Raw genomic sequence first — 27,708 nt, forward strand, 5'->3', positions numbered from 1 at the left:
AGAGCTTCACATGAGAGAAACTTATTTCCAGTCTCCATTACTAGGGAAGCTGTGAAAAACCTCTCTCCTTGGTTTGCCTCAGTGACTTTGGCAATTACCTCACACACTCTGCTGTGCCAATGAACCCAGGACAGGGCTTTTAGGATAACCCCATACAGGGCTGCCCACTGGGGACAAGGGAGGGGGACAAGGGAGGGTCTGGGGGGCACTGCAGAGAGGCAGGCAGGGAGGGAGACTGTGGAGGGAAGGATGGCAGCAGAGTCAGGCCTGGAAGGAATGTCTGAGCTAGCTTAGGAAGGAGAAAGGAACACTTAGGGGTTTACAGCAACCTGGCTTTTCTGGGGGAAGGACAAATATGCAAGATACTATTCAGTTTTTTAATGTATATTCTGATTATGTAAGAACTCTTTTTTTTTTTTTCCTCTTGGTTCTTGGTGATTAAGGCTATTTTCACTTTATTCACTATTTCCTTGGTCTTTGCACTGTTTCCAGTAGTTGAATCCTTCTTTTCCCCCTTTCCAGAAGGCTGCTGCATTGTTGCCTTTGAGAACAGCAGCATCTCTTCTTACTGATTCCTGCCTTTAATCCCTCCAATCCCCCTACAGTGCCTTGATTCACATCTTACATTCCTCTCTCTGGTTTCCAGTTCTAGCCCCACATTCACCTTCAATTCCTATCCCAGGTGTTTTCCTATCTTGTCCAAAGACCAGACACATAATTTCCCTGCCTCTTGCACTGTGTCTTATTCTCATTTCTGTCCTCTGCTCTGTAGCATGAAAGGCACAGTGCCCCTGCTCTCTTTGTGTAAAAGCAGTTTACAGGCACCTCCAGGACTTTCCCTGCCATCAAACCCCTTGAATGGCCTGCAGCCGATTTTCAGCTGATTTTACAAACGTCTTGAGGTGTTAAAGTGAATACAATTCCCCTCAGCTTGAATGGCTTAGAATCAGATATTTCTGCTCTATACCAAAAGGCAAATGTGTATTTGATGTCTCTGACGGGTGCCTTTGTTCAGGGATCTATATGTCTGCTGCTGTGGCATGATAAAAAACCTAAGAAGCAGTAAAAACATTACCTGTATTTCAGCTGACAGCACATACATCTCAGTATTAACCATGAGCACATAAAGAATATCAGCTTGTTTTATGAACAGGCTCTGCTGCAATTGCAGTAATAGACCTGGTGCTATTAAGGAGTGACAGTTTGTTGTGTTTGCATTACAACTGTCAGTTCCAGGCTTGCACAGACCTCACTCGGCTGCCTCTGCCACGATGAGCATGAGAGGCAGAGCGGAAAGATTAACTGCAAATCAGACTCGAGGAGCTGCACAGGTGAGGCAAAGTTTGTAGGAGGGTAATGGCTCTGTTCTTCTCAGGAAGAGACAGGCTGTGAAGGGGAAAGTGTTGTTTCCCAGCCCCAGATGACATCAGGAATGTCAGAGATTTAACACACAAGCTATTAACTTGCACATTCTCCAGCGGGATGTGATGAAGTTCAATTAATACTTGCAAAATATTTGAAAATGAAATGCTAAGAATTGACCTTGCTATCATAAAAATCAGTCACAATTATGGTAAAATCCTGTTTCTCAGCTGTTGATAATTTCTCCCATAGATTCTCTTTTAGAAAAGAGCTATAATCATATCTTGCTTGTGATAGTCTATTATCCAGCTACCAGCTCCTTTTTAACAAAATCTTTTTAGTAAATGGTTCTGGTTTTCACTATTTAAAATCCCTAATTCTTATCCCTCTCTTATGTTGTATAGCACAAATCCAAACCCCAATTAAAAGAAAAAAGTAATTGTGCTGACAGATTTTTATCAGTATTTTTCAAGGAAAAAAAAAATCCTTAGAAATGACTACAAAGTGCAAATATTGTTTACAATTAAAATGCAAATCCTAGGCCTTTAAGATGAAACTCACAACATTAATTTTGTACAACAGAAGCTGGTCAAAACAATATTACATTTTGTTTATCACTTGACATAAACAGACAAGAAGGAATCTGGTAGTCAAGTCTTTCTCTCTCAGATGTATGAAGCTTTCTGCTGAGATCTGACACCCATCAGGACGCCCCAGGAAAACTCATTGTAGTGCTAGGGATGATTTATAGTGCGCTGTGAACATTGTTGTTTCGTGTGGTGAGGTCTTGTTAGAATGCTGATATATTAAAAAAAAATAATAAAATGTATCATCACCTCTTAAACTCTGTGATAATGTATTAAACCTGTCTTGGTGGCCATCCAGCCTCAGCACTGCCAGCTGTAAGAACCAGCAGCTTTCCTCTCCGAGGAGCTTTTCTAAACACAGCATTCCCTCAGTCTGAGGGTTTCTGATCAATCCTGAGCATCCAAAACCACATCAAGGGGAGACTTTTTATACTTCCATCACCAAACAGAATAATCCCTCCGCCATTTAAACCATTGTGCTTCCTGTTAGCCCAATTCTTGTTTAAACATTTCTTCCTTAATACTTAAGGACCCAGTATTCTGGGTCCTTAAGCAATGAAGAATAAACAGTTCAGCTGTTGTGACTCTGCAGTGGTTTCCAACTTGATAATTAATGTATTAATTAACTCACAGAGCCTTAAATGTAGGGGATATTATTATGGCAGCTAAAACTATACAATGTAGCGTTTTGGCCAACTTGTATTTCCATGATGGTTTAAACCATAAAGTAAGAAGAAGAAACAAACTATAACAAAACATTCCGAGTACTTATGGCAGTACCCAACCAAATTTCCCTTTCCCAATTACCCACATCTCTGATATTTCATAAACAACTACAAAGCAACATAAATCTCCCTCTGATGCATTCAGGAAAATTACAGATTTCAGCCTCACTGCATAGCAGATATTAGAATGCAGATCAGCAGACACTGCTGAACTGAAGCAAGAAAAGAGTTTTATTCCAAAGAGATGTTATATAGATGTTGAATGTAGGCCTGAATCACTCTCTGCTGATGTAGAGGCTTACATCCAGCCATGGAAAGTGTCTGAAAAAGCCTACAGCAAAGAGAGAAATAGGAAAGCAGCCCAGATTTTGCTCACTCCCATTAGTACAGCAATCAATGAATGGGATAAGAAGCTTTTTTTGTTTTGTTTGAATTTAGCAATCAGACTGCCCCAGCCTACGTTCGAGCGTATATTTAGCAAAATTACACACAAAGCTGGTCATCAAGTAGCTGAGAGGGATCCTGCCATGCATCCAAGGAGGCACAGAGGTTTCCACCTCAAGGAGTTCATGACAGGATCTGTATGCACTGCGGGGAAAAGCTGCTGCAGGGACAGACACCATGATCACCCGTGCCTGCAGGGCCAGCTGATCAAAGGAATGGCTAATTGATGGGTTAATTATGATTGGGTTGCTCAGATCTTACACATTTTTAGTTAAGTAAGCTTCTGCCTTGACAGATGGACAGTAGCTTGGTGTCTCTGAGAGCTCAAAGGGTTGAACTTCTAATGGGGGTTATAGGAGGAAATAATGTTCCCATCTGCAGCATTAAGCATCCCAGATCTGATACAGAGCAGGGTCAAGAACATTTTTTACATGGATGAACTATTATGGATGAACTATTATGGATGAACTATTGAGCAATATTTTCAAAAAATGCATAATTTGATGAAAATTAGTTTGACTTTACTATTAAGGTAGCTGATGAAAATGCCTTAGTGCCAAAGTAAAGGAGGGAATAAAGATATCAAAATGGGATTGGTTGGAAGAAAGAAGAAAGAGGTTACAGGCAGTAGATCTTGCAGTCACAGGGTAATAACACTCATAGCTGAATATTTTTTACTGCCACTTTAAAAAGTGGTATCTTACATACTGACTATTAAAACTACTCTGTGATTAAGAAAAAGAATCAGAGTAAAGTAGTTTTACAGAAATAAAAAAGAAGTCCTGAGTAAGAGGGATCTTCTATTGGATTTTTACTAGATTGTTAAAAATTGAAGAAAATGGAGTGATATTTTTTTCTTCACTGGTTGGTAGAATGAAGTTCTCTTGAACATTGAGGAAAAAAGTGAACCTTTCACTGGCTTTACCAGATGAGAAAGAGCTTCATGGTAACAATTTCCCTTTCTTGTTTAAGATCACCTCATCCAGGCAGCTTCAGTCTATCAGAGCTCCTTTGAAAGGCCTTGGCAGCACACCCACAAAATTCACCAACGTCCCCTTTGCCCTTCCAGCTGCTTTCAGTGGAAGTTACAGCTCCTGTTGTGCAGGATTTGACCACTCTGACATGAAATTCCTGGGGAAGTTACCACACATTCCTCCCTAAGAGCATCTGAAGCCTCAATTTCCACCACTTTTGGTGCTACAGTAAACAGTGCAAAAACAGACAACAGTAGGAAAAGATGCTATGAAGCAGGAAGTTACAATGGGATTTCAATCCATAAGTATTCACATTTTAATTGATCATTTTAACAAATGCCCAGATATAACTGATTTTCTTAGCCAAGGGCATAGCCAGACAAATTAAACAAAGCTGAAGGAACTGTTGTTATTTTTATGTTCAACAAACATGTAAGAAAAAGACCCTGTTCTAGGAGAAGCTACAGAAGAGAACATGATCATTTGCCCTCTATTCTTACCTCCTGTAAATAATTACTTGTATTAAAGAATAAAATTTAATGACAAGTGCTCCACACATCCAAATCCAATTATTTTATTCTCTGATGACTGTTTTTTTTTTTTTACGTACTTGTTAAAAGAAATGTGTGAGGTGAACTGTGATCTTTCTCAGATGCAGCAGGTCTGATTGCTGTGTTTCTACAAGGTGTAGCCAATACAGCATTCGTTCAAGGCCACAGCAAACCAAATAATCTTATTATTGTCAGTCAACTACAATCTTTTATTTACCTGGACTTGACACTAATTATAGTAGAGCTTTCATAGTAAGAAATGTCTTCTGATACATTTAGCAAGGACAAAATAACAAATACTGTAATAGGAGAGTAACTTTGGGTCAAATTAGAGTAATTTACATTGATCTAAATCAAGATGAATTCTTTGGATTTCTATCATAATAATGAAACAAAAAATGTTCTTGTTTTATTTTTTGATGTTGTGCTTCCTGCATGAAGCTGTACATGTCAAAGCCTTTTATGTTACACTTTTAAATACAATAGTAACCATTCCCACCTCAAAATAACCTGACCAAAAACAATTCCATGAAACAATAAGGAAATCAAAGTCCTCGTTGTTTGTTGTCAATGCTTCAAAATGCCTTTTGAGAATGGAATTTTCAAGAACAGCTTTTAGATATGCAACAAAAATAACTTCTGCAATTGTACCAGCATTAAGATTTTTAGCTGAGTGCTCTCACAACAACCTGGCCTAGCTCAAGCCCCTGCCAGAGCTCTCCTCACCAGATGTGCCCCAGGTGTGCTGAGATCCAGCTTTTGGGGCAGATGCCTTCCAGGGTGAAGAATCTGATTCTTGACAGTGGCACAAGAGTCTTTTAATTTCCTGCACCTGATGTTTCCCAAGGCCAACACCAAAACCTCTGAAGTGACTTTCAAACCCACCCTAGAAATGTGATGCCTGGGGGTTCAGACTAGAGAATTTGAGCTAGCACGTGGTGTTTGCACTAAAATCTAAAGAATCATGTTACAAACACAGAGATGTTGTTATTATTGCTGTCAACATTTTCAAAGTTTGCTGCAGACAGTTATAGTAGGGGTAAAGGAGATCTGCTGCTCCTTCTGGCTCAACTTTGGGTGCAGCTCAAGGGGCATGAGGGAAATCCAGGATTCCTGTACAAGTGACCAATACGATTAAGGAGAAGCCATTTATGATTTACATTACACACATATTTATAGATTCTACAAATGACTAAGTACACCAAGCACACACTTCTTAATTGGTGACTTTTCTGCCAGCATTTCTCAGAGTTAAAGATTGGTTACAGTCCAGGTGTTTCACAGTCCTCTGTTATCTAGTTCTTGCAGTCTTAATATTTGGTTTCTCAGCCTCTTCTTTCTTAATTTAGCACAATTTATGTTCCAATAGCCTTGATGAATTCCTGAGTCTTTGATAACAAACTTAGAAGCAGGCTGTATGGTGCACACTATGACCTAAACCTTGTAAATACATTCCAACAGGGGCACTAGTCCCTGTTCCCAAACAAGGATTTTTGAAAGGTGTCTGAGTCTGCCCCAGCTCTGAGGAGCCCTCCCAGCAGTGCAGAGCACAGCTGATGGCAGCAGGCAGCAGGCAGCAGGTGGGCAGGGTGGTGGGGGGTCACCCCAGGGCAGCCAGCCAGGACATGGAGAGCAGCCCTGTGTGATCAGCAAAAGCACCAAACAGCAGAAAGGCTTTGGCTCTCCGGTCACCATGAGCCATTTATCACACCTGTTGGGTTTTGTGAATGTCTCTTTTCTAAGGTATTTTGAGGGCATGGCCAACCCTTCTCCTCACTGACAAAGCACAGCCTAAACACTGCACATTCCAGCAGTGCCTTTTTGGAAATATAGATCTTAACTTAATCCCGTTTGAAATGAAGGTGTGGCTATTGTACAAACTAGAAATTGGAAAGAATTGCTGAAGATTTCTGAATTGCTGTGGCTGTGGCTGTAATGACCATTGAATTGAGCTGTAAAAGCTGGAGACAAGAAAAGCAATGAAAAAACTTAAAAGAAACACACAGGTAACACTCCCCTGTTGACTGTCACTTGTGAGGCATCCAGCTCAAAATATGAAAGACATGAGTCCCCTAAAGTTTAGGTTTTTTAAATTAATTAAAACAGCACCATTTTGTTTCTATGAAAATCATACTAATGGAATAGAAAATCAATTTTATCTGAGGCACTTCAAATCCTAGTTGTTGGTTGGGTTGGGTGTTTTTGCTAAAGCACAGCACACAGATAATCTGGTACTGGCTCAAAGCACAGGAACTAAGGAAAAGTATACCCGAAAATAAACGGAATTCTTATGCATGACTTTGGACTTGAGCTCCCATGTCATGCAGCATTTGTTTTTTTTCTGTAGAAGTGCACTTTTGCATTCCCTGTTATACAGAATATTTCATCTAGTTTTATTTGAGTTTTCTTTCTTGGTGATACTTTGGAAAACTGAAAAACTTCACATCAGTGGCACTTGGTCTATTTTAGACAGCAGACATTAATTCAGACAATAAGTGTCTAATCTGCATTTTATCAAAACAGAAAAAGAGAAGAAAACCTCCACCAATTCAGTTTCTCTGTCTGCTCCCAGCCTTCTTCTCCTCTCTTGCTGCCCTTTCAGACCTTTCCCAGCACCACTGGAATTAGTCCATCTCCATACACACCTTGGACAGACAGAGGCTCTCATCATTTGTTTCTTATCAAATTAACAGGAAAAAATTTAAATTCTCACCAAATCTCATTAGGGACCAACCAATTACACTCACTTGAACTCCCAAGAAGAGATGGGTAAATAATTAACAATTTACTAGATGATTTAAGATCTAATTTTTACTTGTAACGAGATTGCAGAGGTTTGGGGTTTTTTTCAAATATTTTTATTATTGCCTTTGGAAACACCCTGTGAACTATTTCTGTAAATAATTCTTTGTGAGCAGTTTCTAGTTGTGTTTGACTTTCTCTGGGGGATTTGTTACTCAGCACTTACAGGCTGAGATAATTGTCTGAAACCACAGATCCCATATTATGTTTCTATCATGTTTTTGCATGGCTGCATTAACTATAATTATTTCCTGACGTGAATATTAAATCAGTGCATCTGAAGCAATTCTTCACTATTATTTTAAGAACTGAGTTTCTACAATCATTCTTGTAGCTAAAACTCAAGATGGTCTTGAGAACACCCCCAAGTTCATCTGAGCTACTGGAATTATGTGTGTGAGAGTGGTTTGCAATATTTCTGCGAAGTCATTGGAGAGCAAGATATGAAACAGATCCATCACTGCATTCACTGAGGGCTCCTTCTATTCTGGTACTCTTCCAGCCTCGGGGGCAAGAGAGTCAAACACCAGGCTCAGATCTGGAGTCTGAATGAGAGAAAAAAGGAGAAAATCTCAATAGGCAAGAAGCCAGAGCTGGGATAGGTAGAGAAGAACAAGGAGCTGTGTTAAGAACAGAAAAAGATATGGAACTGACAAGGAATGAAAGCCAGCATCCCCTGATAACAATGTATGGAATATTTAATGGTTTAGTTCCAGACCTAAACAGCTTTTTCTATCAATAAAACATGCCCCCCTCTGCTGCAGACATTATTCTTCCTGGTTTTATACTTTTCACAAGTCTTTAGTCTGTCCAGAAACCATGAAAAACAAGAGGGAAATAAAGATATGGTTATTCAGGCACATATAGGTTAGAAAAAATGAATATATGTAAATTCAGAGGGCTCTCAACTTGTACAGCATGAACTATCAATGAGTGGATTTAACCCATATTTAATTAACTCTATTTTTAATTATTAAATCACCAAAACTAGAACAGTATAAAAAAAATTTCAAAAAAGGTGTCTGAAAACCATCCTTCTTTCCAAACTGTCTAATTACAAATTCCACAATATTGAACTCATCCTAATATACTAAATATATATATATATTTATCTACTAACAGAACATGGTTTGAATATTTCTGGATAACTAAAATTGTGCAAAACTAGTCACTTATCAAAAGAATTAGGAAGATATTCACACACATTGCTCCTGCTAAAGAAAGGTCAAGGCAGACTTTTTTTCATGGGGAAAAATACCAAGAAATAAAAAGATGTACTAACACATCAAAGAAAAAAACAGTGAAATACTTCTGGAGAATAAACAGTGTTAAGAAAGGAAACCTCAGCAAAATTTTTGTTTGTTTCTTCTAAGACAAGGATTTCTTTTTTCCCTTATAGCTAAAATTAGAAGGGGGGAAAATCTGTTGTAAATATACATCAAGAATGAAACTAATTCCCACACTCCAAAAGAAATCTCTTGTTTTGAATCTTTCTCTCTAATGTCTTTGAAGACTTCCTTGTCTGCAGCCTATTTCCAGTGGAGTTAAATGCCAAATAATCCAAAAGTGAACTGCTTTGGTTATAACATTTCTGTGCTCGGCTCCTTGAGTGCACAAGAGGTGTTAGAATTAACTGTGAATTCATTAGAAACGCTGGTCAAAAGCTGGGAAGCTCCTTTGGGGAAGCAGGTAGCTGAAAAAAAACATTGAGAGTTCCTTAAAAGTCTGGTAGCTGCCACTATTCAGCCTGATAGGGCAAGGACAGGACATTTGGGAACAGGAGCTTCACTGTGCATTATTTTGGGATTGAGAAAGAAGTACAAAGACTGGTGAAGAAGAGACCAAAAAAAATAAATAAATGAAAAGCTGCAAATAACCTGGGGCACAGCCAAGGAGATTCTGGAAGCTCTGCCCTTAAAAACAAACAAAAAAACCCAACAAAACAAAGCTAAGCAGAAAAGCTGCTGGGCTGAATGCTGGAGAGCCAGAGACATCATCTGTGCTGCAATTCCTGGCTGAGGGAAAAGAGCTTTGCATGTTCTGTGTGACTAAATAGGACTGAGTAAAAACCAAAATACAAACTAATTAAAAAAAACCCAACAAGCCCAAAACACGCATAGAGACCAAAAAAAAAAATTTTCAACATCATTTTTTTTAATTCCTTCTGGAAAAAAAATTCTTTAGAGATTCTGGATCCAGTTAACAACTTCAAATAAAAAGGTGGAATGTAAGTAACTGTTGCAATGGAATTCAGTTTCCAAGGGAAGTATCAAGGAACTGGTCCTCCTGATGATCCATGATGGAACAAACAGTGCAGGTACTTTCATAGCTCACAGATGTCTCAGAAAAAATGAAATATATGATTTAAAACAAAGGCTGGACACATAAAAATGAATTAAAGCTGTGTCTGAAAGGTTTCTAGAAAACAGCAGAGGGATGTCTTGCTTTTGGAGATGAAACATCTGTTAAAGCAACAACCAGACTGTCTAGACAGATTATGAAGTCCATTTGTCTCGCAATGGTAAGACAAATCAGGACAAAGTGACTAGTAATGCAATTACTACTGACAAAAATATTTTTCATTGTAAAAAGGTAGAGAAGTTAAAGGATATTCTTAATGGAAAAGAGCTGCAGCAAGGACTTCAGCACCTGGGAGAGGGCCGAAAACACTGCAATGGTAATGTTTGGAATGTTGACAGAAAAAAGATACAGCCCAGCTCTAGCTCCAGCAAACAACCAAAAGTGCCAAGAACTTAAAACTTCTATCAGTTATATTACTCATTTATCCCAGTTTAGAGCCTGGTCTTCTTACAAGGTTTCATTGCAGTCATTTGCCAGGGACAGGTAAGGCACAGTTCAAAGCTGAATAAAGATATAAAGAAGAAATTCTATCCAGGCTGATGTGGGACCTTGGGAAAGTTGCCTCCTTGGCATAACAGATTAATTACCTCTGGCATAAACCAGAAATGACCTGGTTTATAGCTCCTGTGAAATTTGTCATGAAACTTGCAGTGATAACCAGGAGAGGCAGAATCTACCAGGGCAGGGAAAGAGCTTTTCCCAATAGTCCCCAATACATCCTGATGTCTAAGATGTCCATAGGATAAAGGGTTCTCATCTGCTCCATGACACTCCTGAAATATCATCAGTTTGTAAAATAAGAAAAACAAAAAGTAGTGAAAAAAACAGAGGAAAGTGGCTGGGGGAGATGTATGCAGTCCCATATTGGCACAGTCACAAAATCTATCAGGGCTGTGTCCTCTTCCTGAAAATTGCCAGGAGCAAATGCTTAGGAAAATATACTACCAACAAGACATGTTCAGAGTCATCTTTCCTCTGGTTTATCTTCCCAGGAGCTGACAGCCAGAGGCCAGTGAACATCTCCAGCTGATGGCTGTGCCAGGTGTATTAGCTACTGATCAATAGTGCTACCAGGAATGTGATTATTCCCTTTTTTTATTGTTATTATTTTTCCTTTAAATTGTAGGGATAATTTAGCCATATTCTGAGTAAAAAAACATATGAAAGGAATAGCCACAAAACCCCATGCACCATAACTATTAACAAATCCAGTTACACAGCAGATCCAGCACCACATACAAAGCAAACATGAGCTGAAAGTCACTTTCCTGTCGTGAGAACAAGAGGCAGCACAACTTGGAGGCAGGCAGCAGTCTGTAAGTGCTGTTTACCTCTGCACCTTGTTTTCTTTGCTTACTGCAAAGTAATAATAATGTTAGTAATGCAATTATGTACAGGAATGGTAGATATTTGCTGAAATGTAATAGTTATCAGATCTGACATGCTGAGACAGCCCAGGGGGGTATTAGCTGCTAAAGTTCCTGTGGATCTGGAGGAGAAATGTTGTACCTACCTATCACTGCCTGCTAAACATTTTAACTGGCAGAAAATGGTACACAAGGAGCAAACCTGAAGTAGAAGCCTTTGAGAAAGAGAGAATGCAAGAAGGTGGCATTTCACTACAAATGAGCAAGACTTTCCAGTCTGGGACAGCCTTTGCACTCTACAACAATCAAAACTTAACTGGTCCAGCCAAACACTGAAACTGGAAAAAAAACTCAGAAATATTTCTGTGAGACTCTACTTGAGTGTCTAGTAAAGACAGAAGAAATTTCTCAGGCTGATTGCTCATTTAACAAATGGGTGAGTGAGCTTTGGGTTTTAGAAGTTTTTACCCCAAACTAAAAAACCCCACACTTCACTCAAGATACACTCCAAGAAAGTAGGCAATGCATGTTGATCTCAGTTGATCTCTGATACTTCTGACCTATAATTACTGATGTAAAAAGGTGTCTAATCTTTATTTTGCATCCAAGTGATTCATTTCTATTTACGCCACTCAGTATCAATGCCGCCTGTATTTCTAACTTGCGTAATTTCTTACACTTGCTTTATTCCCTGATCAACAATTTAAATAACCTTTGTGGCTTATCCAGTAACTTGTTTATATCAGCATTCCCACAGTTCGATCCACTTGGGTCAGGCAAGAAAAACTTCTAATTAACTACATTCCTCGAGCATCTAAATTGCTCTGCTTGAATTTCTGCAAAGTTAAAAACCTCAATAGGGTCAACAGCCTTTTAAAGGGCTCTTAAGTCACCAACACCCTGGATGCAACAGCAAGTTCAATCATTTATTCCTCCCCACATTAAAGGCCAGTATTGGCAGCTGGAAGTGGATCTGAAGGAGAGGGAGAGATTCTTGCAGAGAGAGCCAAGGCCTTGTAATTTAAAGTCATGGCTTTTGAACCTGGCCACACTTAGCAGGCTAATGGTGGTGACAGTGCATGACCTTCCTCATCACTTTGTTTGTTATATTAGCCCATAGATTACTCTTCTATTGCATGCTAAAACCCTTGGAATGTCTGAAAGATGTGTGAAAAATCTGGCAAAACCCTGAGCTACACTGTGAGCTGAAGCTGTGAGTGAGAATTCCCAATTCTCTCTCAATAAATGAAAACACAGATGCTGTGGAACTGTCTGTGGCCAGACACCAGCTGCACTGAGGTGACCCTCCTCTTAAAAACAACCACAAAAATGTTAATTTATTGCTTTCTTGGTTCAGATAAAATATTCACTATATGCACTGATAAAAACCTGTATTTCAAAGTTTGCAAAGTTTTGGCATTATGACAAAATCTGCCATGAAAATATATAAAGCTATTTTCAAAATCAGAACTCCCAGTGGAGCAAAGCACAACAAAAGTGCAACATTTTGAAACTCCACAGTTGAGACACATTCTCTATATGTTTTTAAATGAATGATGAAGTCAACTGAATTATTTTAGCCGAGATCTGATTATCTTCTCTTAAATTTAATCAAATCTGAAGATCTGTTGTAGATTTACACTGGGACACAATGCTACTGTGTCACTTAGTCGGTGGCACAACGGTAAATTAGTAATTTTAACTATTTTCATGAGTTATTCAGCAAGGTGATGAATACCCAACCTTTTTTCCCAAAAAGACCATATTTGATAATATTAAGAAATATGCAGCAATGGCTGAGTGCACTGAAATTCCCAGCACTGCTAGAAGCATGAGCAGTAAAAACCTGCCAAATCCAAACACGGTGAAAAGGTCAATTAAGAAAGGCTGGTTCTTAAAATAAAACAGGCAAAGGTGTTGTGTATTTGAAATGCAAATAAAGGAGAAATGAAAAAAAATAGTGCAGATGAAAATTTCTTACTGGTAAACACAGATTTTTAATTTTTTTTTTCTCTTGGAGGACACAGTGGACCCTGCTAGAATTGTGAGCTCTTGCAATGCATGTATAATTCAGCAGGTAAAGTGCTAACTGTTGAAAGCATTAAAATCCAAAGGGTATGTTCCACTGGAATAAAGGGAACAAAATTCTTAACCTCATACACATCCACTCACAGAGTTTAACTGTACTTCCCCTAGAATATGTTTTTAATAGAGAAAAGCTCTCAAGAGAGTTCTGGTGACTAAATACTACTTTGTAAAGAAGATCACATTTCATTTATATTGTGCACTCCTGAAAAATTATGGGCTCCTCGTACACAACATAAAGGTCAAGTCATTAGCCTGGAAAATTTCTGCATTCAGAGGTGGAGAGAGGAGCTGTCTGAGGCTTCTTATTCTCTGCTCAAAGGTCTGGCTTGGTATTTCATCAGATACCTCAGAAATCTTCAGGCTGGCAATATGTTCCCTCCAGCTTCATCATACAGTGATCTCTAAAATACAATATATTTGATTCTCATTTTGTTTGCCCTGAGATGTTTCATGTTGAGCACAGTTTCTGTTCCAGCACTGTGAGCACGTCTTTCTGTATTGCTTCTATTGACAAATTATCTGCATACAGTGATTTTAACGTCAAGATGAATTATGTGCAGGGTCATCGATGGCTTGCACCCTTTTCTCCCCTTAAAGAATCATAAAATTTTGACCTACCAACAAACTTTCCAAACTTATTTTCACTGAATTGTTTCAACCAATCAACCAAACAAAAAAAAACCCAAAAAAAAACCCAACCAAACAAACAAACAAAAAAAAAAAACAATCCACCAAAAAAAACCCCAAACCAAAAAGAAATCCCCAACATTTCTGGATGAACTGGTTCTGTCAGTTCTTTAAAATATTATATCATTATCACTATCTGAGGAGATTTATGTGGCACAGCAGATAGATGGGGACATATATCAACTGGGAGATCTATGATGCATGTTTGCCATGTATTGTGACAAAAAAAAAAGATGGGACAATAAAATATTAACAGGTGTGGTCACTGCAAAGCACGGAGGTTTTTTTGTTAAATGTTTTAAGGAATTCCACAGAGCAAAAGAATTAATCTTCATTCTTATTTGTCAAAATCAGAAGCCAGCCAAAGTATGTATATTCTAGTAATTCAAATAACTTGTGCTGGCACCCAATATACAACTTTTTTAGGTTCATTCCTTCATAGGAAACTACATGTATATATTTAAATAAAAAGGAAAAAGAAAACCTAACTTAGTAGAGTTCTCTTTAACTCTCTATGTGCAATAAATGGTGCATTCCTTGCCATTTTTACTAATTCTTAAAAAAAAAAAAAATACTAGTCTGTGTTTCCTGCAGTAATTCATAGGGATAAATAAATAGCTTATAGGGGAAAAAATAAAAAGTCTCTGAGCTCTGTTCCTCCCTATCTTGTTCTTTGACAGAGTTTGTTTTTTGGTTTTTTTTTAGTTTCTTTATCACTGATGACTCAGCTCCTGAACTTTCATTTCCAGTTAATACCTGAGCTGGGGTTGGTCCTCAGCCTGGGTTGATTCTAGAACTGAAGCTGAAACTCTTCACCTGGAGCTTAAAAGCATGAAGAAGCCAAGACTCTTGGATCAAGGGGATATTTTTAGAGCAAACCTCTCAGAGCTGCAGATACCATACCAACGTCTCAGGTTTTGGCCTCTCTGTCTCAATGTTTTAAAAATCTGGGATTGTTCTGTTCCTAAAGGAGCATGGGAAAAACAAATCATGCAGGCTCACCAATTTGGTAGTGCAGAATGCAGATGTTTACATGCTGACTTTGTACCCTTGCTGTAGTTTCATTCCTGTTTTATTTTCAGAATTAATTTATACTGCATCTTGATTACATCTCTGTGTAGTCCCTTAATCTCACTGTGTAATTTGGAACATTGAAATTTCCTTTGAACTGGCTTCTCCCAACTGCTTAATGTCATTAGCAAACTTTATCATGTTACTGCATTGTTCTCCTTGGAATTAAAATGCAGAAAAAAACCCAACATTATCTGAAGGCACCCTTTCAGTCAGTGGCTTGCTTTGGAAAACCCATCTGTCATCAATATCTTTATCCACTGAAGTCCCTCCTAGTTCTACCCTTGATGCAGTCAGCAATTATTGTTTTGCATTGCACTTTAACAAAGCTTTCCAAGACCATTTTTTTGTTGTTGTTATCCTTTGGGGTTTTTTCCCATTTATATAAATGTTACTGTCTGGAAAAAGACACTTCATGATGACCAGCTCACAGACCTCTTTAACATGTGCTGATTTCTAAGTTGTTAACAAGAGTCTCGTGTAATCCCCTCAGTAATTAATACAGCTACACACTCAGCAGAGGTGAGCTCCTGCTTGAATGAGTAAGAAGGAAGAATGTGGAATTGCTGAATTACAGTCCCAGTGCTCCAGGTTGGGATAACAACAATACAATGAGAAAATATAAAACAACCATCAAGTTCTGTGCTAATTTTGTAAATAACACAGTTACTGCAGGAAATAGAGAAAAAAGAGAGTAAGACATAAGTTGATGCACAAACTACTGCTGAGTATTGTGTTGGATCCATGTCTAGGAGCTTCCCTAACATCAGAACGTTGGGACAAGCAGTGGGAGCTGAAGGGGTGGGACTGGACATCCCACAGAGACATCCCACAGACCCTGAGCTGGTCCTGATCTACATCCCCTGAGCATGCTGAGATCACACATCTGTGTGTAAATAACTCCATCCTCACCCTGGGAGCAGAGTGACCCTTGGAAGGCACACAGGGAACTCCCTGCCCTTCACACTCTCCTTCACACCCCTGCAGAGAGCTCTGCAGGCAACTCTGTGCACGGGACATTGCTGAAATTGAGCTGACTGATTCCCCAGGTTTGCTTTTGTGTTTGGATACAATTTACTGCTCAACATAAAGCAGTGTATCACCAGTTAAAATCACTGACCAGGCAGCCTAGCACATTTAAAATCTGTCATTCTCTCATTAAAAAGAACGCTTGATGAACATGAAAAATTTTATTCTAATAGATTCTTCTTTAAATTTTTTTGTATTTTTAATAAGCTAGCAAACACTGTGTTTTATATTCTGGAATGTTTTAGCAGCTCAACTTTAAAATGCCAAGCTTGTATGTATAATGGAAATGCTCACACACATTTATTGTTGCCTCGTTAGCCGAGCCGATATGATAAAAGCAACTTCATCTATCCTGTGATTTTGACCTGATTGTTTGTGTCAGCGAGCCTTGTAAGAGCAAGGGGGAGCACAGCGTGCTCTCCTGGTCTCTAAATGGCAACATGAATTGTGGTCATTAGAGCATTCATGACCTGTGTACAAAACAAGGCATCAGTGTTAGCACAGGCTGGAGCATCCTGCGGGACCAGATAATTGTTCCTCCTGCTATGGATCAAACTCTGCCCCCGCTGCAGCTGGGGAGCTTCAAAGCTGAGGGATCTCTCCACTCTGAGCTTCAGGACTGATACATGTTAGAGTCTATTTTCTTTCTATAAATGTAATTCATTGCTAATCCAAGGATAAAATAAGCGTGATAACAACAATGGAAAAACAAAACAAAAAACAAAGGGAAGAATTATCACAGCTCAGAAAAGGCCTAATCTGACCACTCTTAAAAGGAAACACATCTCAAATTATGTATCTTTCTCCTGAACAATGTGCCTTATTTATTCATGAATACACATCAGCATGTGAAACCTATAAGCCTGTATATACATTTAAATGAAGTAACTGTTACTATATAACATTCATTTTATTTCTTTCACCTAATCCCCTGAGCAAACTGAAAACAAAGGAATTATAAAAATGTCTAGGTCAGCCAAAAATGTGTATTCTCAGGCATTGATTAATTTATTTTTGGCAGAATCACCTTTTCTCCAGCTATTTTCTAATTCAGAATTAATAAGGCACTTGACCAATGGTGGATTTGGCTCGGTTGCTGAGAGTGGTCCTGTCAGATGTCCAGAGAAGACCAAGCTTGCTCCACTAATCTTAAAAACACATAACTCCACCATTCTTGTTCAGTAAAACTTGCTGCCCTACACTCATTTCTCCCCAGTTTTGCAGAGTGGGGGAAGCAATCTTTCATTCCCCAACTACATTGACTGAAATCCACTTTGTGGGAGATGAAAACAGAGATCCTGCTTGCCTGTCTTGGAATTACATCTCACCAGGACAAGTCTCGGCTAGGATTTTCTACTTTACAAGTCAAATATAAGTTTTATGCAAAAGATAAGAAGATAATTTCTCTAGAAGTCAGTACTTACCCTCCCGAGATACAAACCTAGGTTCCAGTTTGTCGCTGAAGAATATCCCATATTAAAGTATTTTAGGATAAATCAGCACCAATGGAGATTGAGAGCTACCTACTCAAAACACTTCCCAGAATGACAGTCTAGTCAGCTGTAAGAAATTCAGGGAAAAGTTCACATTGACTCAAGCAGCCAGAGTTTGAAAGTGTCTCATGCTTTGTGATGAAATTTGAACCCTTAAGTTAAAAAAGGGGGTCTTCTCCCAAAATTCTGTGCATCTCAGGACAACATGTTCTGAAAGTGTGATTAAAACTCACCACCACTTTCAAATTACTCAGAAAAACCTGAAATGTTAAATAAAAACCACCAAAACCAATCATCAAGTCCTAGTCTGTTAGCAATCTCTGCTTTTCAGGAAAAAAAATGTACTATTTTTTTAAAATTCAGATCAACACAGCAGATGCATCCCTACAATGCTTTAGAGCTTTACAAACCTCAGTTTGTAAACCACAATGTTTTCACACAAAGCCCTTTGCAGGGCAGCAGCCAAGTGAAACAAACACTGTCTCTGAACAACACATCTCATCTGGTGCTCAGAAAAGGAATGGCTTACCAAAATTGAGTTTGGAATACTGGGTGACAAAGAAATGAGTGATCAGGATATACAGTCATTACTGAGGGATGAGTCAACTGACACAAGAAAATGAAGAAATATTAACACCAGAAAAAAATGGGATAAAATGGCTTTGGATGGACACAAATGTCCCCCATTGCTTGGATCTGGTTTTCCATTTTTCTCTTTTCCCCTAACTGGGTCAACAGCACACAACAAATGTCTCTTTATGGGGCAAAAGACACAGGTAGAAGACACAGGTAGAAGTTTAATGCTGTTTGCAGGTTTTCTATTTCTGTTCATTTCCCTGTATCTATTCCATGTGGGTGCAAATGGATGCTGGGTGTCCCAGAGCTCAGAGGATGTTCCATGCTTGTCCAGAAGTACTCCCACCACCCCTGTAGTCAGTGAAGAGCTTCCTTGTGTCATGTTTAGAAGATGCTTTAGAAAAAATATCTAAACTGCATGAACTGCTTCATTTTCTTCCTCCTTGTTCTGCAGGAGTATTCTTGCACAGCTTTTGTAGCCATGAAGAAAAAGCAAGATTCAATAATATTTTATTTTGCTGCTCTTCCAAAAACCTTTTCAAAGTGTTAATTTGAATGCAAAATTTTTTTAGAAATAGTTCTAACAGCTTGTTTTACTGCAAGTACTTTCCAGAGATCAATAGTGAGATCCCCACAACTCATTCTTAGGGAGTCTCTGTCCTGCAATGTTTCAAATGCCAATGCACAAAAGATGGAAGGATTAAGAATATACATTACATCTATCATGTCACTGGGAGGAGGTTAAGACTTTTACTATAAATAAGTGTAGGAGTTTTACTATAACCAATATTATTAAAAATCATTTTGGATAAGAAAAGAAGGGAAAATGTCATGATTTAGGTCCATCTCTGTAAATGGGGTCCTCACCTGTGACTTAAGGGATTTGCCTTCAGATGATGCAAGTTCAAAGGAACTATTTGAAAGGAACTATTAGTTCCTTTCAAAAAGGAACTATTAATTGTGCCAGTGTCTGGTTACCCAGCTGTAATCACACCTGCCTTCCTACAGGTAGATGTATAACCATAAAACACCACATGGATATTATTCCAAAGTGTTGCTATTATTATTAAGACAAAAATAACACTGCATGAATCAGCTTATTTTATCTGTGGAAGCTGCAGAGTGAAGGCAGACAAACAGAAATACCAAATGTCTGAGGCTGTCCCTAGGCAGAGACTGGGAACACGCAGGAGTTTGTGCAGAGCCTCAGGAGCAGGATGCTCCAAGTGACACCGCTGTCGTTATGGCAGAGGTCACCAGATGGCACTGTTAAACATTCCAAGATTCAACCGATAAAGATTTATTCTATTTTTTTTAATTTATTTTTTTTAGACGAGCAATGCTTTAGTCTTAAATAAAATGCTATTTTGTCGCTTTAGGGACACTCGAGGTAAATCTCTGACAATTAATTAAGAAGTTTTCTGTTCGTCTTGATTTGTCTATTTAGAGTCAATAACAGAGAAGGAGTGATCTGAGAGCTCTGGCTTAACTTCTGCAATGAGAGGCAGCTCCATGTGGGATGCTTCTGGCCTCTTTGTTTCCAAGACCAACACACGTAGTGTAAAATATACTAATCATACAAACAGCATAAAGCTCTAGAGATGCAGAGTCTTTTTTTTTCCCCCCACCCATTTGGAAACAACCCACAAAGTTTTGCTGTCCGGTACCTTGTGTCAAGAAAGGGAAAACTACAATCTCCATGGAAAGGGGAGATAGGGAGACTTCTCCTATTCCTTAACAATGATTTCCTCCTATTTTTGTTCATATGTACAAATAAAAAAAAAAATTTTCTGGAGTCTCCATGGGGCCTTTTGTAAAAAGAGGAGAACACACTTTGTCAGAAACTTCTTGGCAATGCTTTATATTAATTGATACTTTATTCAGCAGGGAAAACCATGCAGATCACCTCTGAATATTACTTTATCCTGTTGGGAAATTCAAAATCTTCCCAATAATGAGGATCAGTGGAATTCCACCAACTTGTTAACCTGAAATCTTTATTTTCTAGCAAGGGAAGATATATTGATCAGCACTCTTGCACAGGATACATCGATCATACCTGTCTACTTAGATCTAATAGCAGTGGGGAGGAGTGGGAATGTGTACAAACTTGCACATGAAATGATAAACAGCACAGTCGTGTCTGACACAAATTTTATCACCTGGCTGGATGCTGAGGAGATTTATGGAGACAAGTTGTCTAACTGGCTGAAACGACACATAAAATCTCTAAACTGGTCACTTAGGCAGGGAAAGCTCTGAGGAATTTTGGCCCATGCTTTTATATTTAGTGAATTCTCTTGTCACTTAACATGTTCGTATAAATAATATCACATTTTTAAAATTTCGACCTCAGGAGCATAAAACTGTCAGCCTGTATAAATTGCTGTAATAATATATGACAGCACAGTTTGGGCGAGTCAGCAAAACTGGGGTTAGAATTAACCCAGTGATTAATTTCATTGGCACCAATTGAAGAGAAAGTCAGCAAATACAATACTTTTACAGTGCCTTAATCATAAGGGAGAGGAAGGACTTATACCTACAAGCTTTAGGTGCTTTGAAATTTCAGTTTATTTCCCTGTGAAGCAGCAGACTTCATGAAACACCACTAAAACTCTTTTGGTTTTCATATTTATCTGCAAAATCCAAATAAAAATATTGCCTGATGCCCTTTCAGCTGTGGTTTGAAGCTGTGGTCTGGCTGTCATCTCTGTCCACCCAGTGATGGTACCACTGAGAAGGATGCATTCAGCTTTTGGGTGTTTTAGGGTATCACTATGGTTTTTTGCTGAGAGGAAAAAGTGAGAGTCTCAAAGACATTCTAACATAAAGCAGAAACCTTTTAGAAATCTCAAAAAGCATCCTTAGAACATTAACAGGACCTTGTGCCCTGCTGATGTCTCTAGCCTAGATAAGGCTATTTATTTACTCCATTTAGTAAATAAATAGCCTTATCTTAACTTTTGCATTGTGGAACATGCTTTCTCTTTTTTATTTCAAATGCAGACATGCTTTAGGGAAAAAAAAAAAGTGTATTTCCTTCTTTGTAAACTTAAATTTGCTTCAGCAATTAGTTCCATCTTCATTTGGAATTCTGTCAAGAGTCCAAATAAAAGTGGCAAATACAATCAACTGAATATTACAGAAATAAATACAGACCATGTAATAAATCTCCAGCTATGATAATCTCACTGAAATCCACTGATTTACACCAATTCCCAAAATTTTTAATTTAAATTTTAAAAAAATGAGATCATTACAGATTTCAGTTTTGTCCCATGGTGTTTTCCTGTGCATATTTTTTTGTTAAATCAGTGCACAGCTAAACAATAAAGCCTAAGGAAAGAAAAGAAGACAATGTTATTTTAATCTATTAATTCAAAGGAAATGGTTTTGGGTTTGTTTTTTTGTTGCATCCTAATTAAGTTAAATGACATTAAAATAACTAAAATGCACAAATTTTTGACCAGGGAATAGTTGGCAAGAGTCTAACATCTCTTAAAGCTGGGGAAATAAACTAAATTTAGTTTATATACCTATAATTGTCATTTAGGGGGAAAAAGAATCATACCAAAACCATACATCCAAAACAAAAACCAAAAAAATAAAACAAACAAACAAAAAAATCCCCTAATACAAAACCCAAGAAGCTCAAAGGGAACATTTTTATGTAGGACATCTATTTTTTCTTTACTGTCCTATGTAATATTTATTTATTACAGACCAACAGGAATGAAGACTAAATTTAAATTAATATTATGGTAGGTGTCTCAGCCTTTCATCCACAACCAAAGTTCATAACCCTAGTCTGATTTTTAATAAGAAATCTATGTTAAATACATATTTGCTGCCTTCCTTACATTAATTTACAGCTATTACTGGCACTTGTCAGCTTCCATTGTCAGAAATTTATTTTCATGGACAGAACACTTGTGGGATTCTTGTAAAACTAAGTGGTGCTAGGCAGTGTTGTGGAAAAAACCTAAAACCTCCCCTTAAAACCAGCTCTGTGTATAGGATTTACTTCTGAACATGCACAAATTCCTGGCTAAAGCCACTTCTGAAGTTCACTTTTGAACAGGACAAGAAACACATCAAATGGATGGTCAGGGGACAGACTGGCATTTGCTTGTGATCTAAATAGGCAAATCTGCTTTGCAATCAACTGGAAAACATAAACCATGATGTTCTAAAAAAGTATTTTTCCTTGTGAAGAAATGTATTATTCACCAAGGTTTAGCAGTATGGCCAAGAAACTCCAAATGAGAACGACTGGACAGTTGGCACCCAGTAGGCACTGCCTGGAAGTGTGAAAGCAGAACCTGGATCATGTCCAGCTCAAGGGTAGAGGTCATGGACTGGAAAAACCTCCTTTTTATTAAACAAATTCAGCGTAGACACTCCAGTCATAGTAGAGTTCTCTGTTCAAGAACATGGGCATGTTCCAAGGAGTGCTCTTGATAGCGCACTTCAATCCTGTGCCCTTGCCCCCAGGAGTTTCCCTTAGCATGAGCAGCAGATTGCAAGATTTTCCATAGAGTAGGAATAGTGAAACAGGTTTGATTTCCCTTCTAGAGTTCCAGCTTTGTACTAAAAACCGTCAGAACTTGTGAAGAGGAATGACCCTGCAGCTTGGCCTTAAAGAAATCACATCTGATATGATGAGCAAGTGTCAGGGTGGACACAAGGAAGAGGGAACATCATTAAAATGGATTCTAATTCTGTGCAGTATGGAATATTGGAGCTGCACATTCTCCATTTGTTCTCCCCTTTGTGCTGCAGGGGTCACCCCCAAGGTCACCCCTCCTGCTCAGGACAGACGGTGGCTCCCTGCTGGTTCCACTGCTCCACAGCCAACTGTGACTGTGTTGGTCACTCAGGGGCAAAGAGTGTGAAATATGGAATTGTCAAGTTCTTTTTATGGAAGCAAACAGTCGGGAAGATTGAAAAAATCAACACAGAGATTCTCAGTCGTTTAACTGCTCTTCTTACGGCACATAAGTGTCTCTGGGAGACTGAAATGCTTTTCTGGGTTGTCATGTCACCTTAAATTTTGGTGACTCAAGCATCCCAAATGACTTCCCTGAAGTACATAAAAAACCCAGCAGGAAGTGTTGAAGTAGCTACTGAATGTCTTTGGATATTCAGCACAATTTAGACTCCATGAAATATAGATTTTTCAGTACACCTTGTCCACGGCAATAATGTGCTGATGTTTATAACAATACATTTGATAATTTGTGAGCACTGCTGTAAAAAAAAGGAACAAAAAAGCCAGGAAATCTGAATGTCGATTAGATGGTGGCTGTTTTCAATGCCTTGGCTGTTCTCTGCTACCTTTATTATGCAGCTCAACACAGTGCAAGATCAAGAAGTCTGTTTCCACCTTTAGGCTGGGGTAGTTGGGCTCTAGGAGGGTGCAGTTTCTTTAGGCAAGCATGTGAATTCTTATCACAAACTACAAATCCTTCTTTTGTGGATTATTATTATTCTCCCCCAAATCAATACCAAGGAGTAGGTGGAGAATGCAGAAGGGACAAAAGCACAGACAGTGCAGTAATGAACAACAATTTTGTTTAAAACTGTAAAAATGGCCTACTTTCATTTATTGTCTTCCTAATATGCACAGCTGGGCTTCTCTCATATTTATGCACTTTTGCTGATATAAACTTCTTTCCATTGAAACTGTACACACCTTTGTTGTACTGCTTCTAATGTGCAATTTATTTTGGCTATAATAATCCTCAGCATTAGGCTAAGTCAGAATACAAATAAAACCAACATAATGAAAGTAATTCCTTTTCTGTTTGATTTCCATGCATAAGATTTAAACATGTTTTGGGGAAATGCATGAGGACTGAAGAGACTGTTCAGAAACCATCGAAGGGAAGGTGCAGCAACCTGAGAGTCCTCTGTGCTGAGCCTTCCTCCCTCCAATGTGTGCCAAAGGCTGCCAGGAGGAGAACAGCAGCTCCCATACCACACAAATCTTATGGCTGGGCACAGGAGCAATGCATCAGCCTCCGAAACATCAAAAGTTATGAGCAGCACATTAGGATTTCACAACTGTTTCCCAAAGCCACTTCATACTACAGCTCCTTGGTGTGGGAGGTTATGCTTTTTTATTCCTCAATTTTGCTTCAAAGTGCCAAGCAGTTGTATTAACACATAAGAAAAATATTCAGGTCAGTGCTGAACAGTAATAATCTTCCATGCAAAAGGATCATAAAGTAATTGTGAGCTATCCAAGAGTCATCCTCAAACTGAAATGCATCCATGTCTGGGATGGAAGGAAGGGAATTTGTTACAGCAGCCCTGGTGCTAGTAGTAGCAGCTCAGGATAAAGTAAAATAGGGCATTTAATAAGAGTTCAGTCTGTGCAGGCCTCACAGAACGAGGCCTGTAGCCAAGATAATGAAATCAGCACACTGTGACTTTGGGATAAAACATCACCAAGTGCTTCCCTAACCTGAGCCATGGAGCTCTGGCTCTGTGGTGGACACATCCAGAGTGCTTGTGGGAGAGGCAGAGCAGTGCCAGGCCCAGCTCCTGGCTCCTCCAAGGCCCGCGGCATGACCATCCCTCTCCATTCCCCCTCTCCCTCCTGGCAGCTCACCTTTAGCATCAGGAACAGGAACTTTTTGGTGCCCTTTCGGCAACCAAGGCCATTGATGCCAGGTACCAAACTGCCCACCCTGCACACAGCCTTAGGAACCAAACTGTGTAACATGCACTGAATCACACTCAAGTTGCCACTGTATCAATAACTGAAGTTTCCTAGACTACCTACTTTTGGATCTGCTTTGGCATGTCAACATTCCTACTTCAGCCATTACATGAATGAAATAAAGCAAAAACTTTAAAGCCCTGGAAAGAAGAGAAAAGAAGAGCTGTTAAAAGCAAGCATTCCTCTTTCACTGTGCTGTTAATTTTGTCTTTAACAGATCACATTCCCAATGCCCCCTGAGCCAGGAGAGGGTCTCAGTGGTGGTGTATTTTGCAGAGCACTCAGGAGCACACATAAAACCCTACCTATGTAGGACACAGCTGCTTGAAATTTCCATGCAGCTGCCACATTTGTTTTTGTTTGGGAGGTTCTCGCCACAGTTGATGCACAGATGGAGAAGGCAGCTAACTAACAATGGTAATAATCCTCCTCCATGACAGGCCCAGAGCTGGGTCCAGATCTCTAGTGAGTTTTTGAGGCATGGAGTCAATGCCCTGGCCATTAGTGAGGGCACAGTGTAGGAGAGGCACAACCCTCTGTTCCTGTTGGGGATGGAGGCTCTCTTTAAGCCACTAAGCCCAGACAGAGCTGTCAGGCAGAACTATTTATGATCAGGTTATTATCCTGCTGCAGTGCAGGACACACACCAAAGAGAAGCCACTGTTTGAAACCACTATTAACCTTGGTGAACAGGTGAGTTCTCTAATCATAAAAACGTGTTATCTTGGAGGCATCAGGGCAGGGAAGGACAGTCTCTCTCATCTCCTCATCTCTGCTGTGATTCCAACAGGAATGATACAAAATCCCTCAGAGGTGAAAGGTTTTGATATTTCTTTTCTTCTTTTTTACTACACAGTTCCATTATCCCAAAAAAAAGTTTATCACACGAATGTTGCATCCATTATCTTATTGTCATTATTGTAATGTTAGTTGTGGGTAGAAGGATTGAATAGTTTGGTCTGGGTTTATTCATTATAATATATGAATATATTTAACAAATATATTTAATTTGCAGCTGAAGTGGAAGCCCTCTGAGGCAGACTTTACAGTATGTCTGGCTTCGCAGAAGTGTAAAATATGAATAGTGGGTGAAAATTATATCAATGTGCCAGAGTAACCATGAACTATTAAAAATATTGGAATTCAAACACTTTGAAGTGCACTAAATTCCTGTTTTCAAAATGTTACATCAGCTTTTTACTATGTAGTAGGAACTAGGGCATAAAAAGTTCTCCCTCACCCTATGAATACTTATTCTATAGTATTAGTTTTGAAGTGCTCTAAAATAAAATAATCTTAAATTTTCAGTCTGTAGCACCAAATTAGGAGAGGAAAGGTGTAGCAGACATTTTGCAGTTAAACATAAGCAAATTCATTTTGCTGTGAATAACTTTTGAGGCAATATTAGAAATATAAAAATATGCATGCATATATACAACATATCTGGCTTTTCAGTTTTAAAACAATCCAGACCTCAACAGTCCCCGAAGTGCAGTTTGGGTGAATTTATGATGGAGGAGATGCCTGGCTCGTTGTGCTTTCTACCCACCCAGACACCCTCCAGGCTGGATTGTCTCATTGTTTGGTCCCTTGCAGCAGTCATGGTGCAACCACAGCAGAAAATCAGCTGAACCTAACTGGGATTTTTGCTCCGTGCAGCTTCACTGGAAAACAAAAGTTTGGATTGTTTTTTATTCTGTCCAAATGGCATCAACCACCCTTACACTGCAATTGCATGAGCAGAGGACAAAGAAGGTCAAAGAATAATGAAATTATATCTCAGTGACAAAATAACAAGCAACAAATGAATGCATTGGCAAATCAAGCCCAACGACAGAACATTAGTCAAACAACAACAAAATGATTAATAGATTTAAGTATTCCTGGTGATGATTAAAATACCTAAATCCTGTACTTATGGACTTGATCATTCCCGGGCTGTGAGGAACAAAAGCCACATGGTAATTGCCACCTTCTTAAAGCCACTGGTGCAGATTTAATGTGCTCAGACTAAAGTCCTTCGCCTTTAAAGCCATGAGGAATGATTGCAACCTTTTCTGGCACCTATCAATAAAAAATGTGTTTGTAGTGATATTAAAAGATGAAAATCACTTTATTTTACTTACTGACATCTCCTTTTTGAAGTTAACTTTATGATTAAAACGAGAGCAGGCGCTTTTTGTCACCTCTGAAAGATGGATGGATTAAAAGCACATATCACCACTGCAAAGAGGCTCCAGATCTTCATCAATATAAATCCACAAAGCATTTGACTGTGCCAGGGAAACATATTCTCAAATTTTCATTCCACCAAGAGATTACAGGGACTTAAAAGGCAAATAGCCATTGATTCTTATTACACAAACTGCTAAAGCAAGGAGAAAAAGCAAACATTTAAACCATTCTTTTAAATCTCTTCCTTAACTTCTGCTTCTTCTCACTGAAGTGCTAAGCACTGTTAAATTTTTTGTGCAGTCTGTGCTATGTTTTCCCCCTTGAACTTTCTTTCATTTTGCAGATCAATCAAAACTCTTAGAAAATATTTTGTTTTTCACTGAGACAGAGGAGGCAGCATTTTCCCTACTCTTGGTAGGGTATTTTGTCACTGAAGGGGCTGTTGAGTGTTCTGAACAGCCAGGGTGCTTGTACTCCACCCTAAGGTCTCCTCCAGGCTCATTGATCCCAGCTCCATGGAACAACCACAGGTTTCCCTTCTGCACACACTTCAGTGTGTGATAATTGTCTCTGGGGTGATTAGCCATAATTATTATAAGGTAATCATTATTACCTCAGTGCCCAGGAGTTCAAACTACACAACCAGATCCCCTCTATCAAGTGAGGTATTCCTCTGTCATGGGGAA

The 27,708-nt window shown here is 38.9% G+C and overlaps 1 protein-coding gene across 5 annotated transcripts in view; it reads right to left on the reverse strand.

The window, feature by feature from the left end:
- LRP1B (LDL receptor related protein 1B) overlaps nucleotides 1-27,708 on the reverse strand; it is a 622,229-nt gene that overhangs the window by 325,378 nt on the left and 269,143 nt on the right. The gene's annotated exons all lie outside the window — the stretch shown is intronic.

This window comes from Passer domesticus, chromosome 10 (genome assembly GCF_036417665.1).
Source record: "Passer domesticus isolate bPasDom1 chromosome 10, bPasDom1.hap1, whole genome shotgun sequence".
NCBI classification, from domain to species: domain Eukaryota; kingdom Metazoa; phylum Chordata; class Aves; order Passeriformes; family Passeridae; genus Passer; species Passer domesticus.